The 19,479-nt window shown below is 36.7% G+C and overlaps 1 long non-coding RNA gene and 1 other non-coding gene across 2 annotated transcripts in view; both read left to right on the forward strand.

The window, feature by feature from the left end:
- LOC134472850 (uncharacterized) overlaps positions 1-18,086 on the forward strand; it is a 32,874-nt gene extending 14,788 nt beyond the window's left edge. Inside the window, exons 2-4 of the long non-coding RNA XR_010042826.1 lie at positions 7,751-7,824; positions 11,695-11,877; positions 18,015-18,086. This is a non-coding gene — a long non-coding RNA (uncharacterized LOC134472850). The remainder of the gene's footprint in view (positions 1-7,750; positions 7,825-11,694; positions 11,878-18,014) is intronic.
- LOC111755278 (U6 spliceosomal RNA) lies at positions 8,335-8,439 on the forward strand. Its single transcript, XR_002789848.2, has one exon. It is a non-coding gene; the product is annotated as a U6 spliceosomal RNA (small nuclear RNA).
- Positions 18,087-19,479: the final 1,393 nt, after the last annotated feature.

The raw sequence follows: 19,479 nt of genomic DNA on the forward strand, positions 1-19,479 counted from the left end.
TTGGTCTTTTGTTTTTTCATTTTCCTATATTTCTATGTTTCAAGTATTGTTCCAAGGCTTCCCCTGGGTATGTTGGAAATTGTCTTGTATGCCCTTAGCTCCTGGTCTTGAAAGGAGGTTGCTGAGCATGGTCCAGTCAGGCCCTCAGGCCCTTCTGTGACACCTTTATTGTTCCACGTAGCTGAGAAGGCACCTATCCAATGTGTATGGTGGGCTAAAACTCTCCCTGGGGAAAGACCAATGCCCTAGAACTCACTTTACCTGCTCCAAACTCCCCTGATTGAAGAAGGTCACTGGGTGTAATGTATTTGGTTTGCAAAACCTTCCAAGGCTAGTCTAGTGTGGCTTAGAGCTGAGTACTTGAGTCCCTGAGTACTGGGTCCTTGAGTCCTTGAGTACATGGGTACTTGAGTCCTTGAGTCCTTGGAGTCCTTGGAGTCCTTGGAGTCCTTGAGTACTTGGAGTACTGAGTACTTCAGTCCTTGAGTACTGGGAGTGATGAAAGTCTATGGGGTCTCTGGATGGCATGCAAGACTCACCTTAGCCTCCAACTGAGTTTCCCTGTTTCAAAGAATGTCACTGGGCATGGCCTGGGCAGGCTTGGATCTGGGTGGGTCCTTCAGCACTGGGAGTGATGATCTTAAAGTCTCCCAGGGCTCGGGATGACAGGCAGGACTCACACCAGCAGCAGCTGAGTTTCTCAGTTTGAAAGAAGCTTTGCTTTACATTTGCTTTGAAATGAATTTCTCCTGGTTCTTCTGTGAGGAATCTGTCATCTGTAAATTAAGCATTTTTTCTAAAGTTATTTGGCATAGTCATAGACAATATCAGTAGAGATACTGATAATAAATATGCATATTTTAAAACATTTCAGAGTCTACTCAACAGATACTGAATTCAGCAGATCTTAGAACATGGAAAGCTGGAATGAAAAGTCAGGCTACCCAACATGAGCTGTGGAGCAGCAAGGAATGCCGGGACCTCTCACTCTGTCTTTGTGAAAATATGTCACCTGTGCCCACTTCTGACCATCCAGTGCATTGATTCATGAAGTTCATTTGTTGCATTGAGTTCATACAGAGGTCAATTTTCTTATTTTTGTTATATTAATAAGTGAATGAGGAAATAATATTTCAAAGGGTTTTTTTCCTTTTAAAATTGTTTTCAGAATGTTTACTGAATTCATGCACATTACAAATTTACATCAGGATAGGAATTAGAAATTATTGAGATTGAACAATTTAATAATTCATATGCAGGAGAGTTCTCCCTCTTTTTGCTTAATCTGAAGTTAAAGCAGGGAAACAAAATAAAAATGTTATGGCATAATTTCACGATTTGGGGCTTTGAGACTTCTGCTAAGCACTAATACTAATGACAACTCCATGTCCCTATAAACTTTGCCCCTTACATGACTCATGTTCCAGATCCCATGACTCAGGGCCTTGTAGAAGTTTCAGTCCATAGTTGGCTGGCTCCAAGACAAGGTGGTGTGGCATAGAGGAAATAGTTCATGGCAGGGCAGGCAGAAAGCAATGAAGCAGCAGCAATTAAGACTCCCTTTTACTTTTATTCCATCCAAGGTATAAACCTAGTGGTTGGTGCCTACTCAGGTGGAGCTTCCCATTATCTACATCAGAACTGTGCTAAACTGGTGAGTGTACTTATTTAGTTAGCACATAACATTAATCTGTGTTCACACACTCTAGATCGAGACCCCTCCAAAAAGCTCACCTATGTGTGCATGAGACTTTGGGGGACATCTAGATAGAGGCTGTTAAATTTGTTTCAAATAAAGAAAAATGAAGGGAAAAGGATGGATCAAAGTAGTAATCTTTGTATATAGTTGTGCATTATTTTGTTAGATTAATAATGAACAAAATCCTAGAAGTATTATACATCTTTTCAAAATCCCAGCTTTGAAAAATTCCCAGTGATTATAAAAAAGGAAGCTTATTTTAGAAAAATCAAAGTTAACATTAGAAGTACTCATCTCATGTTGTTATTAAGATTTTTAGTTACTAAGTTTATTTTTACTTTTTTTAATACTGACAAATTTGACTCATGACCTTGTGCTTACCAGGCAGGCACTTGTACTGCTGAGCTACATCCCCAGCCCTATATTTACTTTTATTTTATTTTTTGTTAGCACCAGGGATTGAATTTACAACCTTACACTTGTCATGCAGATGCTTGTGCTGCTAAGCTAAATCTTGGCCCCCTATTTTTACTCTTTAAAATATTTCCTCTTGCATAAGGGAGTCTGGTATAAATTAAATCTGGATGTTCTGTGTTCATGGTGTGCCTTTCTATTTAATTTCTCCTAGAAAATTGCAGGAACAGATTCCATCTGTTAGTAAACAGGGGAGGATGCTGGCTATAACACTATCAGTATCATTTTATTAAAAAAGAGGACTCTTTGAAAACACTGAGATGCTTGTCTTCCTTGGGAGAGCTGCTGAAAAGTGTTCTATGATTAGTTTTATTTTTGCTCTTTTATAAAAATTTTTTCTGTTTACAGTGCATAATGATCACAGTTTTCCCCCTTGTGACCATTTTGATGCTAATCATGTCAAAATACTAATGGCCCACCCCACACTTGAGCATTTTGTTCAGAGAGACCTCTGTAAATTTTGTCCTCCTTACCTATTCTTTCTCCCCCTAACCTGCTTCCTGTATAATTTAGCATGTGTCATTGAATATGTGGTGTATTTTCATGTACCTCATTGTATTGTCTGTTTTTATCAGAATGTAAGTTTTGTGGATGCAGGGCTTCTTGTTTGTTTTACAATGTCTAGCACACAGTAGGTACTATTAGTTGACTGAGTGGTCAGTTTGTTAAGCTTCCCAATACTGGTGTTGTGCAGAGAACTCTACATTATCTTCTTTTCAGAGCAGTTATCTCCACTTTACTTATATAAAAGGTGACGCTCAGAGATGAAACAACTTGTCCAGAGTAGATACCTGGCAGAGCACATTCATGAATCAAAGTTTAGCTCAGTGCTGTATATTAAAACTATAATGCAAGCCACACGTGTAATTTAAAGTTTTCTAGGAGTCTCACTGAAAACTAAAAGGAAAGTGAAATTAGTTTAAATTACATTTTACTGCATCTATTATATCCAAAATACTGCTGTTTCAACATAAAATCAATATAAAAATTATTAACTATTTTTATTATTTTTCCAACTGTAATTTCTTAACTCCATTGTGTATTTTATGTTGACAGTACATCACCATTCAGACCAGGCACATGACTGGGTGCTCACTGGCCCATGTGGTTAGTGGCTCTTCTGGGGGCTGCTCAGGTCTAACTGATTTCATGGTCCATGCTCTTGCAGCTCAACTTGTGATTCCTTTTCTGTTTTGGGAGGATGATAAGCAATCTACCTCTCACATTTTTTTTTTGTACCAGGATTGAATTCACAACCTTAGGCTTGAACATCTCACATTTATATATGCTACCCTTTACAAATGGCTTAGTTCATCTTATTTTTCAGTTGCATGAGGAAGTGTGTCAGGTGTGGGGTAGTCCTATAACATATAGGTGTGTTGGTTCATACCTGCATACCTGCCTTCAAGGTATTCACTCTGTCAGAGACATCCCAGATTCTTCAGTATGGATTTCAGCTTTTCTCTAACTTTGACCCATCCCATTGGTCCTTGTGTTTGAACTCCGCTCCTAATTCATGTCTTATTTCTACTTTCAGACTGGGTTCCTTTTAAGACAACTTCCCCAAAGTCTCCCTGAGAAGTCCCCATCACTTTTATGATAAATAATTTTTAAAAATGGAAGAAAATATTTCAACTTGCTGACTTGATTGAGGACCAGTATATTAGCACACAGTGGCTGAAGAAAAGAATGTCTCATTTTTGCCTGAGTTCTTTATGTCCTGATTAAAGGGGACAGTCACAGTTACCTCTGGGAGTGCTAGGAAAGCCCTGCTGTTCTTGGATGCTGTTTGGGCTTTCCATGGATGAGACAGGGGAGCTCCTACCAGGCTTGGAACTCATGTGCATTGCCATGTGAGTGAAGTTAGAACCACTCCATTGAGGACTAGAAAAGAGCACTGCAATTACTTTTGGGAGGCAGTTTATCTTATAAATTAGGGTTAGTCTCTTTATGGTGTCTTGGACTTACCTGTGAGATGACTAAATCTTCTCTAGGGATTTCCCCTTTTTAATAGTAATTACTTTTCTATTGGGATTGCATTGAATCTGTATAACAGTTTTGGGAGAATGGCCATCTTCACAATGTTTGTTTTTCCTATCCATGAGCAAGGGATGTCTTTCCATTTTCTGAGATCATCCTCAGTTTCCTTTTTCAGTGTATTATAGTTTTCACTGTATAAGTCTTTTACTTCTTTCGTAAGAGTAATTCCTAAATATTTCATTTTTTTGCTTGCTAATGTGAATAGTCCAGTTTCTCTTATTTCCCTCTCTGTGATTTTGTTGTTTGTGTATAGGAATGTTATTGATTTCTGAGTATTGATTTTGTATCCAGCCACATTACTGAATTTATTTATTGTATCTAAGAGTCTTTCAATGGAGTTTAGGGGGTCTTCTATGTAGAGTATCATGTCATCTGCAAACAATGATAACTTAACTTCTTCTTTTCCTGTCTTTACCCCTTTTATTTCTCTTTCTTGCCTAATTGCTCTGGCTAGTACTTCCAGTACTATATTAAATAGGAGTGGTGATAAAGGACATCCTTGTCTTGTGCCTGATTTTAAAGTAAAGGCTTTCAATTTTTGGCCATTTAGTATGATGCTGGCTGTTGGTTTGTCATATATGACCTTTATTATATTGAGGTAAAGACCATCTATTCCAATTTTCTGTAAAGTTCTTATTATGAATAAATGTTGGACCTTATTGAAGGCTTTTTCCCATTATGTGGCTTTGAAGCCTTATGCAGTTTTCACTTATTAATTAGAAAGGCTTTATTCTAGGCTTCTTGATATGGAAATATTTGAAGCTATAGTATATGAAGTTTTATCCAAACATTTCAAGGAAAAAGACAGACACTATGGTAACTACTATTAAGTCGGGTTATTTGGTGGTGAAGCACTAGGTTGCTGAAACAGTCATGCTTTGACCTGTATTGTTATATTGTTATGTCCTGTTTTATCTCAATCTCTCCCTTATTCTTTAAAAAAATTATTTAGTTATTTCTTATGTTTGTTTTAATTAAGGGGAAAATTAAAAAGAATTAGGATATATAATAGTAACTCTTTTTGATTTCCTATTAACTTGTTTTGAAGTCCTGTAATACTCCCATGATCTTGTTTTGACTGATTAGACTCTGTTCCACTCTGTATGATAGTATCAAGTTTGAGGGTATAGGCAACTACTTTGAAGGCAATAAGATTCACTAAGATGCCCATTCTGGTTTGACTATTGTCTCCTTTGGAAATCCTGTAATGTTTACAATGCCTAAGTTTTATTGGTCTTGTTCTCTACTGTTTTGTCCAACTTTATAATATCTAATGAGATAGACAATTCTTTTTAAGGAAACAAGAGACAACGTTGATAACCATTGTTGATAACCATTGTTGATAACCTTGTACTCTGTTCTACATCATGTGCTATGTCTATCCTTGGTTTTGACTGACAGCTTTGTTTTGCCATATTTGACTTTATTCTCTCCCCCCCCAAATGTAATAAGAACTAAGGAGTAATAAAATCCAAAACGTGTAAATTTTGTTGTAAAAAAGAGAGGGGAAAAAAAAGAGCTCTAACGGATATAACAGCAAGTGTGTTTAGGGGTGTTAAATAGCTGACTAGGTATTAATGTTTTTGGATCATTGAACACAGCTGTTTGCAGTCTCTCTGTTTGAATGTCCACTTTGTATTCTTTGATACTGTGATTTGAGCAACTATTTCTAAGATGATAATATGTAATCTATTATCAAGTGATTTCTTACTGTTTTTTTTTGTAGTTCTGTATTACGTGTACCCTTACACCGCTTTGTTTTGTTTTGTGTTTTTCTCTTTTTCCTCTTAAATAAAATTAAAAAAATAGTAATTACTTTTACTGAACACAAGTTGTGTTCTGTGAAAATTTTTGTATGTGGCCTCTCTGGTCCTTTTTCAGGTGGGTGTGGCCACAGTGTTGGATCCAAACCACAGGAGCCTGCAGCATTAAATCAGTGGTTCCTCTCTGATTCAAAACTTGATATTTGGATTTATTTTTCTTCCCTCCTTGTAGGAGAAGCAGTGTTCTTTCATCAGTGGAATGAATACTTTTGTTAAAGAGTTAGCCGTTGTCTCAGACTCTTAATTTATCTTCATAAACTGTAAAAGCCTGAAGCCCATATGAATCGGGAAATCTGCGCTTTCTGAATATCTAGGCTGCTTAGCGTTCCCCAGTAATGAACATTGCTGATTAGTGGGTACTCAGGAAGACAATTAGAGAAGAGAAAGGAAATCAGCGGGGAGGCAGAGGGAGAGTGGGCAGCAGGATATGATTAAAGTATGTTCAGGTACTTCTAAACTATGAACATGTATGTGCATGTATGAAAATGCCTCAGTGAAGCTCATGTTCTGTATTTTAAGATGCACTAATAAAAAACTGATTTAAAAAAGGCCATAATAGAGCAAAAGTTGAATGAGTTGAAAATCTGAGTAGCCACTTGCTTTGTTTTTCTCAATCAGTAGAGCTGCAGTGTCTTGTCTTGTTCGTTCTCTTTATCTTTTTTATACTCATGTCCTGATGAGAAACAATCAGATCCTCCACCATTAAAAATTCATTTCATTTAAAATTTCCATAAATCAAGGAAGACATAGTAGCACACACCTGAGGTAGGAAGATTTCCATGGGTTCAAGGCCAACTAGGGCTGCATAGTGAGTTCAGGATCAGCCTAAACTAAATAACAAGACTCTCTCTCAAAAAAAAATCTGACTATGCAACTAATTAATATGTTCTTCTAAACTGGGCATAGTTTTAGCATTGGTAGATAGTATAGGAATTAGTTGAAGTAAGTGCAGAGTGGGGCTTTGGTAGTGGAATAGAACAAGAAAAACAGCAGTTGGTGGGGTAACTAAGATAGCAACAAAAATTATATTGCATTTTTTTCTTTACTAAGAACTGGGGTAGATGTTGGGGTGAGCTGCTTCTAATCACAGAACAGGTAATCTCATTTACTTAATCCTATTTGCTATAAGTTATGGTTAACAAATTTATACAATAGAAACAGTACATAAGCTTGGATAGAATGTAAGTACTACATGGAGAGTAAAATTGGGATGAATTAACAATGATATGAAAACATAAGATCTCAAATAAGAATGGGTAGAATTTAAGATTGATGGATATTATGATATAGTGGTGCTTATCACTATGCATTTTAATCACTTGGGAAATTTTTTGGGAGGGAGGTAGTGTCCTGTGACTGAACACAGACATTTTTCTTTTTTCTTTTTTGACAGGATCTCACTAAGTTGCCCAATCTAGTCTTGAATTCATGATCCTTCTGCCTTAGCTGGAATTATGGGGATGTGCCACCATATGGGCTTTACTTGGGAAGCTTAAAATTTACTGATACCTTTAAAGAAATGGTTGAGTGACTTAATTCTACTTGCTTGAGAATGAGGCCTGGGCACTGGAAGTCTGGAGAGTCTGCAGTGGATCTAATTATAGCCAAAATTGAGAATAATTAGTATGGACTATGATTTAAGTCTTACCTATACAATGATTTTTAAAAAAATTTTTGTTTTGTTTTGTTTTTTCTAAATCCATTTGATTTCAAGGATGAAAAAAGAAGAAGAAAAGAAAAGAAAAACTACAGTAAAATTTCAAAACACATCAATCCAGGAGCAACATGGTATGTACATTGTGCATAAAACAATGATTCTTTTTTTTTTAGGGTACAAATAATACAGTATTTCTAGAAAAAAATAGACAGTACAGAATCACCAGTTAATAGGTTACATATTATCTTCCCAGAAACAGTTGCCCATATCACTAAATTAAAGCATATAAAGTGAACACTCACACAGTGAAATTGGAGACAGTTCCATTCAATGATCCAACAAAAGCTCAGTTATATGGTTTTCCATCCTACACACTTGAACATGCCTGTGGTTATATCCCTTAAAAAGAATGATTCTTGAACTTCAGTGATAATCAAAATCTCTTGTGGTGCTGATTAAAAGTAGTTTCTGTTCCCCGCTAAAATTCTGCCCAGGATCTGCTGCCGGCTTTTAGACTGCCCTTAGAGAAATGTTCTTACAGGTGTAGAATGTTGGATAATAAGAAACCTGAGAACTCACGAGATTGGCTAGGTTTCCTGGAAAGATTTGTAAGAAAATTAGGTGGGGAGGTATAATACAAGAGTGCCTACACTGGCATTATGTAAATTAAATCAGGTGCTACAGAAAAGATTAGCATGGACCTTGTACAAAGATGACTTCAAATTCATGAAGCATTCTACAGTTTTAGGTTGTGATGTTAAGTGAAATAAAGCAGACACACAAGCTTTAATATTTCATGGTTTTTCTTATGAAAAACCCTAAAGGTAAAGAACAAAGTAAAAGATAGATAATAGGAAGAAAGGAGATCTTTTTCAAATGGGAAGAGGAAGAAGGGATGGAGGGAAGGACAAGCAAGGGGGACAAAGGGGATGGAAAAAGCATTGGGATGTCTTATGTACATGTACTGACTCCCCACAAGGAATGTGTTATAGACCATGAATGTGTATTAGTAAAAATGTAAAGTGAAAAAATATAGTGCAAGATATATTAGGGTATTAACGTTGAAAGTTTTGAGAAGGAATCGTGTGAAATAAGGCTGAGAAAGTAGCCTTTCATACCTCTTCAAGGAGTTTAGATTAAATGTTTTTGGACTCAGGGAGATGAAGGTTGGAGACATCAGTCTGAGCTAGCTGTACAGATCAGGGAAACGTACTGCAAAGCACAAGTGCCCACAACACTGTGTGCAAACATTACTCCACTGAAAGTGACTTAGGAAGGGCTGGGTAATTGTGTGTGACCCACAGTGGCAACTTATTATGAGGAGGTGGAGCCTTACTCTGTTGCCTGGCCTTGGACATCTGGGCTCAAGAGGTCCTCCAATTTCAGTCTCCTGGATGGCAGAGACTAGACATATATGCCACTATGCCTGGTGATTTTTGAACTAACACCACCAAACTGGGAAAAATTAATTCTTCCAGAATTTATTAGATATTTTTATATGCCTAAATGTACTGAGATTCTTTTTCTTTATTTAAAGAGAAATAAACAAAATAAATACATGGAGATAAAAAAGGGTAGAAATAATACAGAATTACAGAAAAATAAATGGTAAGAAATCACCAGTTGATAAGTAACATATTGTCATCTTAGAAATAGCTGTTCAGGTTACAAAACTAAAGTATGTAAAGTGACATTCAAATAGTGACACTGCCAACAGTTCTGCTCAATGACCTAACAAAAACTTAGTAATATGGTTATCAGTCCTACACATTTGTTTTTTATCTTAAAGATGTTAAGATTAAACATATCAAAACAGAACAAAGCAGTTAAAAAAAACAATTTAAAGAAATACAGATTTCAAAGCAAGTCCCCTGTAGATCTTCACTGTTTATCTAATTGTCTTGTTTCTTCCAAATAGCTGTCCCCATCTTCATGCACATTAAATACATACCGCATATTATAGAACTAATCAAATCATTATAGGATGATGAAGGCTTTTTAAGTTTTCAAGATATGACATTGGGGAAGACAATAATAACTACCATATTGTCTCTCATTCTCTTCATAGTAGCTGTCCTTATCTTTACATATGCTGAAATTGAATTTAAGAGACTACACTAATATCACTCTGATCAGTGAATAATAGTATTGCTAGATTTTATATCATAATACTCCAGAATTAGCATTGGGTTTCTTAGTGTGTTTTCTTCTTCAGAGTATCTGTTCATTACATCTTGCATTATGTAATCTGTTCCCATCAATAGTTTTTTAAAAAAATCTTCTCATGTGTGAATTTCTACATGAATATCTATCCTCTCTGTATTATAGGGAAAAACAAATCATAACAAGACAGCAAAACAAATTCCTAGAAAAACATGCAATGAAAAAGACACATAAGACTACAATATTAGGTGATCTACCAGAGTTACTATGCTTTCTCTTGTTATTTTCAATAGACTTGCCCATATCATTGGGCTTAATATAGTTAAGCGTAGTATTACACAGCTATTTTTATAAAAACACAACTTTGAAAACATTGTAGGACTTGAGAGCTGTTAATAATCAATATCAGTATGGATGTCTTTTACATCTTGTCATCTTCAGAGTAGTTGCCTCTACTTTTAGGGTTGATACTATCAAGCATACCAGATTCAAATAAAATCAGCCAAGGCAAAACTGTGGTCTAATGAATTGGATTCAAATAAGATCAGTCATAGTAAGACAATGTAAGTAATACAGGGTTTCAGTTTAAGTTAATAGGAAATTAAGGATGGTTACCATGGTATAACCTGCTATTTTTGGGTCAGATGTCTGTGCCCTCAAATCTGATATGAGTGAACAGACCAGAACAAATTAAATTCAAACTAAACAGGGTGATAAGACTACTGTGTATTTTAAATCCTGATACACTATTAACAATGACCTCTGCCTTTTTTATAGTGTATCAAAGCTATCTATACTAAAGAGTATAGCTTACTGCCTCATGTCTGCTACTCTACTTTACTGCTATGATTTGTCCACCTTACTCCCTCATTCCACTATCTGCCCCGTTCATTGAGGCCTCTCTGCCACTGTTGCTGGAATCCTGATATTCCTCCCTCTCTTTCTCTGGAATGTCCTTCAGTACTCTCTGTAGGGTTGGGTTGGTGGCCACGAACTCCCACAGTTCCTCCTTGTCTTGGAAGCATCTTATTTCTCCATTAATTTTGAGAGAGAATTTTGATGGGTATATGAGTCTTGGTTGCAGATTATTTTCTTTCAGGACTTGGAATATTTCTGCCCATTCCCTTCTCAATTTAAGAGTTTGTGTTGATAAGTCTGTTATTATTTTGATAATTTTTCCATTGTAGGTAATCTGCTTCATTTCCCTGGCTGCTTTTAATATTCTGTTCTTTTGGTGGATTTCTGGAATATTGATAATTATATGTCTGGGTGTAGATCTGTTTTGTTTGTAGGTAGCTGGTATTCTGTATGCCTCTTTTATCTGGATATTATTTCTTTTCCCTATAAATGGGAAATTTTCCTTTAATGTATCTGTGAATATTCTTTGTATTTCATTTTTGGTTGCTCCTGCTTCCTCACTCACATGCTTTATTCTTAAGTTATGTATCCTTTTGTCATCTTTTGAATTGTTTCTTTCTGGTTCCTCGTAATTTTTAAGAGGTCTTTTCTTTCACAATCATATATCATAAATCTCTCTTAAGTTTCAAAAGGCTAACTTTAGGGGCTGGGGATTTAGCTCAGCGGCATAAGTGCCTGCCTTACAAGCAGGCAGTCGTGAAGTTCGATGCCCGGTACCGATAAAAAGGAAAAAGATGAAAAAAAAAAAAAAGGCTAACTTTAGTTTCTGTCAAGGCATTTTGCCAGTGTTCAATGGAGTTTTTAGTTTCCTAGTACTCTCATTGGATCTGTTTCATGTATTCATGTATTCTAGTGTATCAAGTTATGTTTAAATTCTTCTTCAGAAATTTCTCCTTCTTTTCTGATTTCCTTTAATTAAGCTCAAGACTTTCAGGGTTAAGACAAAAGATTCTCAGCCTGTGGCGAGGGCCAGGAGGAGAAGCAGAACTCCAGAGATCCAGCCATGGTGGGAATCAGGAAGCTTATTCACCTGCCCTGTTGGTAAGCATTGTGGAGAGAGCCAGGAGAAGAAGCAGCACTCCCGAGACCCAGACATGGTCATGGTAAGCACCTGCAACATGGGCCTGGAGGAGTACCATTACTTGTGAGCCTACTGCCATGCGGGCTGAAAATCAGGCACCCTTCTCACCCTTCCCCATAGTAACTGGGGATAGATGTCTCAGTATCTCTTGAGAAGATGACCATATGTAGTATAGCAAATATGGGGGATTTCCTTCTATCTTCGTTTAAAGGCAAAGGTTGTTTTCACTGTTTTGTTTTGTGATGTTTCTTTTGCTCTATTCAGTATTCTCAATTGGTTTTATAATGTTCTATTTTTGGTTTGATTTTTCTATACCTAATTGACTAGAGAACTATTGTGAAGTTAAAGAGATATACCATAGTACCTATTACTACTATTCCAGTATCCTACCGTGAAATCCTGCACGAATTTCACTGCATTGTCTCGATTGGTTTTGTTCTGTCTTGTGCTGTTGCATTTTTACTACTTTCAAAGTAAAATTTTAAAAAAAGACAAAAGATTTTCTGGATCAGTCTACTTACATTAGGACCAAGGACAAAGGGTAGAGAGACTGAGGAAAATGCAGGTAATGAGTAGGACCTTGGGAGTCACTTCAAGGACGTCTCCAAGTCATGAATCAAGTCAATTCTGTAGCACTGTCTTATCATAAAGACATGGTAGAAGTGAGACTGTAGGAGTAATTTTTGCAGTTGTGGTCTCTAGTTAACTGGGTTTGGAGCCAGAATGTCTGCAGCTGTGGCCTTTGAGGTATCTCTGGCCTCAGCCAAGACCAGTGATTCATAGAGGTTCACTTACTATGAATCAGCTCCCATCATCAGGCAAAGGGCCTAGGCCTAGGACAGACTCACAGATAAACATAGAAAGCCAATTAGTAAAATTTAAATCCTGCTCAGAACCACGTCATAGTGATCTCCAACAGATAGGGGCAGCTGAGACTTCACCAGAGCCCTGCCACGAATGTCAGTTTCCTCTCCCTTACTCTGTTTTTCTAGCTGATAGTAGTGTGCATTTGCCAATGGACCCTTGTCAGATGTCACAGTTTGTGTTCCTCTTTTAGCTTTCTTTTGTGCCTGGAACCCAGGACCTCACATGTGCTAGGCACGTACTCCCCCACCTTTGGTTTGTGGCCTGTACCAGCCCTGCTTTTCTCTTCCCATTTGACCATTTTGTGTTTTGGTGGTACTGGGGATGGAATCCAGGGTTTGTGTGTGCTATGTGTAGAGCTGACCACTGCATTTAACACTCTGCCCCATTTTCATTATTTGAAATTCATAGTTCTACATTCAGGTCAGAAGTTTAAGGCAAAATGGGATAGGTTCAGTGAGAAAACAACATGGAAGATAAGTGAGCCACGATTATTGTCTCATTGAGCTCAGGCCCCCATGATATGGTCTGTGATTTATAGGGGGCTGTCATTCCTTTGAGATGCCTCTATTGAGTGTTTGATGAGGTATTAACAATCATTTATCACACAGAAAATTTCAAAAGAAAATGAGTTTAAACTCCTAGAGTAAAAATGGTCACAAAATTGTTGAACTTACTTCAAAATATGTACTTTATAAATATTATTATAAAGCATTCACAAGCATTTTCCTTGTTAATGAGAAGTTCCCTGTAGCATTCTCTTGCACTGAGGGAGCTTGCTAAATGTAGTGTCCCACTATAGCTTGGTTTCCTGAAAGCTGTTCTTGCTGTGGTCAATGAATGCAGCTGTTCATATCACTTAATATGTTAGTTTAAATCATTGGGTGAGTGGAACTGATTAGTTTTCCAGAAGCAATACATACAGGCAGCTAGGAGGAACTCAGAATTTACTAGCAAATATTTTGACAGAACTGTATTCTGGAATTAAGTGGTAAAAATCATATTCTGTACCAAATAACTGAGTGAATTTTTTTGCATTTCACTTTAGTTTTCTTTTTTGTTAGTGGAGGGGACACTTCTCGATAGTAAGAAGCTATTGAAATATGTTCTCAAGATAGGATTCTTTGGAAATATTTAAAACAATAGGGTCAAGAGATGACATGTGGTAGACTATGTGCTTTGCATACATGAAACCCTGGGTTCCTTTTGTAGCACCACTACAACAACAATAACACAAAACCCCTAAGTTTTCCTTCCAAAAATAAGCATAGAGTGTTAATATGACTTTCCTTTCATGAAATGTTTATAATTATGCACAAGATAGTATTTTAAAAAATACTTTATAAAACTTTATAAAGCTTCATGGTACCTACTCATCAGGAGTTTAAATTTTGTTTCATCCTATATACCACTTGGGAAGAGAAATTGTTGTGGAAACAACTTTCAAGCCAAAACATAGCATCTAGATGTAACTCTCTGTTATAAGGAAACACTCAAACAGAAATGTCTGTCTAATCTGTGTTTGAGACTCCCCAAGTGATGCTTTGTGGAACTCTTAGATCCTCCTCTTTCATGAGGTGCTATCCTAGACTTTGGAGTATAAGATTAATTTTGTCATGGAAAATAAATGTGGGTTTGTCAAATGCCCATTTATTCTTTAGAATATTTGTATTGCTGAGTTAGTAATTTTAATTTTATTGTATTAAACTTTGAATACTTAACAGGAAAAAAATCACAAAAATACAGCTTTGAGTTTTTAATATTTATTGTTTATAAAAAAGCATCAAAATTTTCAAGATAAACTGGTTTTTGGTGTTCAAAAGAGAACATCAGAAATAAATTCCTATGTGAACTACAATAAAAGTATCAATGGCACTCCATACACAAAAAGATACTTCAATGATCATATCTAAGGCAGTCTGCACACAAGACAACCCCACATTCCTTATACATGCATTGCTTTCCCTAATAGCACATATGTTTTGTTTTCTGGGGTTTTTTGTAGGACATGGTTGGTATCTTCATGGTCTTTCTGTTTTGTCAGAAAGTTCTTGATTATATTATACAATGTGTAGTTAACAGGAACATAAAGTATCAATAAATTATTAAATTCTTAATATGTATTGTGTATTTCCTTACAAATCCTAAAAGATAACATCAGAAATAAATTCCTATATGAACTACAATGAAAATACCAATAGAGCCTTACCATAAAAATAAGCTTTGCTGTAAATGGCATACCCAAGGCAATCTTCACACATGATAGCTGCTTGTTACTTGCACACATCTCAGTTATACTGACCCACATGTATCCTTAGCTTTCTTTTCTTATGTGGAAGTCTTGTCACCTCTCTTCTTCCTGTCTTGTCAGGAGCTTTCTACTATATTGTACAATATACATTTAGCAGAGAAATAAGATGTGAATAAAATATAATATCAACTATATAATGTGTACTTAGAATAGACATCAACATTTTCATATCAGCTGTGTATTTCTTTGCAAAATCAAAAAGATGACATCATAAATTGCTAGATGAACTATAATGAAAATACCAATGGAACACTACTACAAAATAAGCTTTGCTGCACCTGTCATACCCTAGGCAGTCTTCATATATGACAACTGCATATTCCATACACAAGAATTGATTACACTGATAGTACGTATGTTTTGATTTTTCTGTACTTTATTGTAAGGCTCAATTCACATTTTCATTTTCCTGTTGTGCTAGCACATTTTATAATGCTGTACTTGCCTATTCACCTGTCAGCTCACTAATGCACTCTGCAACTTTTTTCATAGTTCTTTGGGCAGAAACATTTTGTTTTACTCTGTAGTAAATGATCTTTATACTCTCCAGTCTCAATCTTCTAAGAAAATATATCCATGATATTTTGCACTTGTTATTTTCTATGTAAACTATCAAACTGTTCATGGCATGCATTTTAGGATGAAATAGAACACAAGTATTGGTCAGGGCTTTTTGTTTCAAGTGACATCATGTTGCTTCATAACTCATCAAAAACATCTACACTGCCTCTGGTTTTGTTGTTGAAAGTTTCAATCTCAGGCTTCTGTTTTGTCAATGTTTCACTATCAATATTTCCATCATGGTAAAATCTTGACATCAGCATAACCATTTTGTTTTCTTGCCCTATATGAGGTCAATGTGTTATCTTTCTGAAATCCAAAGTTTGCAACGTACAATTTTCTGTTTTGAAATTGCAGCATTTCCTATGGAATTTCTGCTTTGTTCCTGTACAGTTCTTGTGCTGGTCAACTTAAGCTCTGTTACTAAGTATGACAGCAATTGGAAAACAGTAAGCCAATTGCCTAATGCTACATCCTGATTAGTTTGAATGATGGGAGCAACAAATCTATTCACAATATCATTTGGTTTATTACTATAAAAATAAAGACTTGGTGATTGGGATGTAGAATAAATATCTAAATTGAAAGCATAATAAGTCTTCATCTATAGGAGCATAAATTTTATGCTATCTTTGACCTATTATTTTTCCATATGCCTTTTATATTCCTACAATTATCATGAGAAATCTGTGGTAAGTATAGAAGATCTATAAATGCTTTCAGTTCAGCTACTGTGTTACAATAAATACATTTTAAATATGGCTATTGGTGCATACAAAACATTTTACTTGCACTTCAGCATCTGTGTATTTCACAACAAATTGTAGTATTTCATCTGTGAAAATTTCCAACAGTGAATCATAGTGCTAGAATTCTGTCCAATGCATTTCATCCTGGCCATGACCCTCACTATATTTTTGGATCTGGTTCCAACTTTGGTTCATTCATTTGGTTGTATGGCCATTTTGCAGTATTTTGGCTAGTCAAATATGTGCCTACATTACTATTCTCTTTGTCATCTGAATCAAGGAGGTCTGCTATTCCTGTGACTGTATTAGTCAATTCTTGCTCCAATTCACTGTCACAGAAACTTTGGCTCACATGTCCAGCATCAAAGTCAGCATCATTATCATCATCACCACCCACAGTACTCTATTGTTATGAAAGTGTATATTTTACTAAAATGGATTGTTTTCATCATCCGTGCAGGAATAATCTGATGAGTTACTTTTGACCTCCTCAAAAAGTTGCACATTTGGTTTTTCATGTATCATACTGAATTGGGCTACTTCTACTAGAAAAATCAAAAGAAAACATTTTTTTAACAAATCCTTGAAATGCTGTTGGTCTGTTGAACTCCGTGATGCTCAGGTAAACTTACATAAAACCAGGTATACGGAGCATAAAAGTGGATCCAAATCCTATTTTGCCACTTTTGCGTGTGTGCACCCTTGCTTTTTGTCATACCAAGTGGATAAACATAAATTTCATCATGTATTCCTCAGGGCAATGTAGTGAGATATACAGCCCACTATAGTAGTAATGCTAATGTATAAATTTTCAGGGACAGGTCTGCTGAGCCGAGCTTTTTCCCTGTGGATTTAAGGAGACAAGACCTGCTTGTCTCCTCTCTACTTACTCTAAGCACAGGGAAGCAAGATGGAGAGCCCTCTAACCCCTCAATGGTATAATCTTATTTCCAGTTCTTGAGGGACCATTTTGTTGCTTCCTCAAAGGATATAGTAATAAACTAAAAGTCCTACATGAGAAGTGGGTCTCAATCTTGTAGAATGTAGAACCAACTGGACTGCAATGTGAGCTCTGGCAAAACTTTTCCAAGAGACATCTGAGTCTTGGCTCTGACTACTGTTAATAGTGCTCATGATGGTTCATAATTTGTCTAAAACTACACTAAGTTTGAGCCCTTTCAAGTTGTTGTTATAAGGAAGGCCATTTCTAGCTTCTGATGTATTAGACCCAGAAAATATTAGAATTTTACAATATCTCATTGATTCACACCAATTACAACAGGTTATCCAATGCATAGGAGCAGTCCTGCCAGTGTCCATTTGGGAGACCAAGTGCTTGTTAAAACTGGGGAGAGGGGCTACCCACAGACCAATTAAATCTAAAATGGAAAGGATTCTTCCAGGGACCCTTGCCATAGCCAATGTAGTAAAAATGATAGAGATAAATAATTGGATTCATCTTTCTAGAATAAAGACAGTTCGTACCTGAACTATCTGTAGAACAGGATCACTCAAAGGGGAAAGCTATTCCTGTGAGCCTCTGAAAGACTTGAAATTTCTTTTCAAAAAGCAAGACTCCAATACTGAGACAGAAAACATGGAATAGTGAAGTTTCTTTTTCTTGTCAGACAGGCAGCACAATCATCACTAATTCTTTTTTCATTATTTTGACAGGTTTATCTTTGTTCATCCCAGCCCGTGAGGCAAAGCAACCCAAGGTAGTTGGAGAGAACAACATCATTCCTGGTAAGTCATTTCTGCAGCCCCTTTCAGGTTGAAGAAGCCGTAGGAGACAGAGACCACCACTCCCTCACCATCCCATAAAGAATTATGGGAATTTGTGTCTCTCAGGGGAAATGAGATAGGGGATTAGAGCATGGAAATCTGGTTGGTAAAGTAGTTATAACCAGTTAATTACAAGATCCCAGAACACATTTACAGAACATTCTCAAAGGCCTTCATGTGGACAGCTTGTGAAAACTCGAGCATATTTTCAGTAGCATGACCTAGACCTGGCACCAGCCTAAGCCAGGGGACTCCAACAGCACCTCTCAGGACACTTATACGTTCCTTTCAGGAACATATAAGTTCTCAGGGTTTCCTTGAGATTCAGACAGTACAAAAGGGCACTACCATCAAAGAGAGCTTGCTATTCTGGCTTTCTCACAGTATTCCACCCTTTATCCTCTGGGTGTGCCTTTATCTTGCCCTTTCTGTTTTACTCAGCCCAAACTCACTCCACAGAGCCAGTGTCTCTCTCACTCTTCACTGTTACTTTTACAAATAAACTTTGCCACTGCCTTGTGCTTTATTCCATTTTTTGTTTAAGATAAAATATCCTGGAATCCAGCTTGAGATGTGAGGTGAACAACCCAAGACTCCCAGTAACATTTGATTGGTAAGCCACATTGATTCCACCTCCTAGTCTCCTCAGGTGTGCTCCATTTGGTGCCTCTCAACCAGGATATGCAACCCTTTGTCATTTCTGTGCCTGGTAGCCACTTCCTTCATGAAGTTTATAAGTGGTGTGACAAGACAAGGTAGGAGGCATGAGTTGGAGGCAGAGTTGTACCCCACTCACTACCTATAATTGGTACTTCCAACAAGTCTTCTGCCTTTGTTTCTGTCTCTACTGTGCACTCTTGCGTATCCCCAACCCTGTTCCCTTACTGCTGGAAAGGCTGCACAAGATTCAAGTGTGGTATAGTGAAAAAAGTGAAGTTTGGGAAAGAGCTTTCCAGAGAATGGTACACTAGGGTGGAGTTTTGAAGGGTGACTAAGAGTTTCTTAAGATTAGATGGAAAGGAGAGAAATAAATATTCCAAATAAAAATTTTTTTTTGTTCTTTGCTATATCCTCTGGATCCTTGGACTTTCTCTAGTATAGGGTAGACATTTAAAAAAATTTGTCATATGCAAGAAAGAAAGAATGCATGTGAGTGGGAAGTGCTGGCGTATGGAACCTTGGAGGAGGAAGTACTAGGTCTGGAAATTGGAGGATCAAGAGGTAGGTAGGGGCATATCTCCAGGAATAATGGCATCATATATAGAATCTATTTACTCATTCAGCATCCATTAAGTATAATGTCAGGCCTTTGTTGCTGCTCATGGTCAAGTAACTACAAACTTGTGCAGGGAGA

Source organism: Cavia porcellus, unplaced genomic scaffold (assembly GCF_034190915.1).
Source record: "Cavia porcellus strain 051 isolate PalLab524CR breed Dunkin Hartley unplaced genomic scaffold, mCavPor4.1 scaffold_25, whole genome shotgun sequence".
In the NCBI taxonomy this organism is placed as follows: domain Eukaryota; kingdom Metazoa; phylum Chordata; class Mammalia; order Rodentia; family Caviidae; genus Cavia; species Cavia porcellus.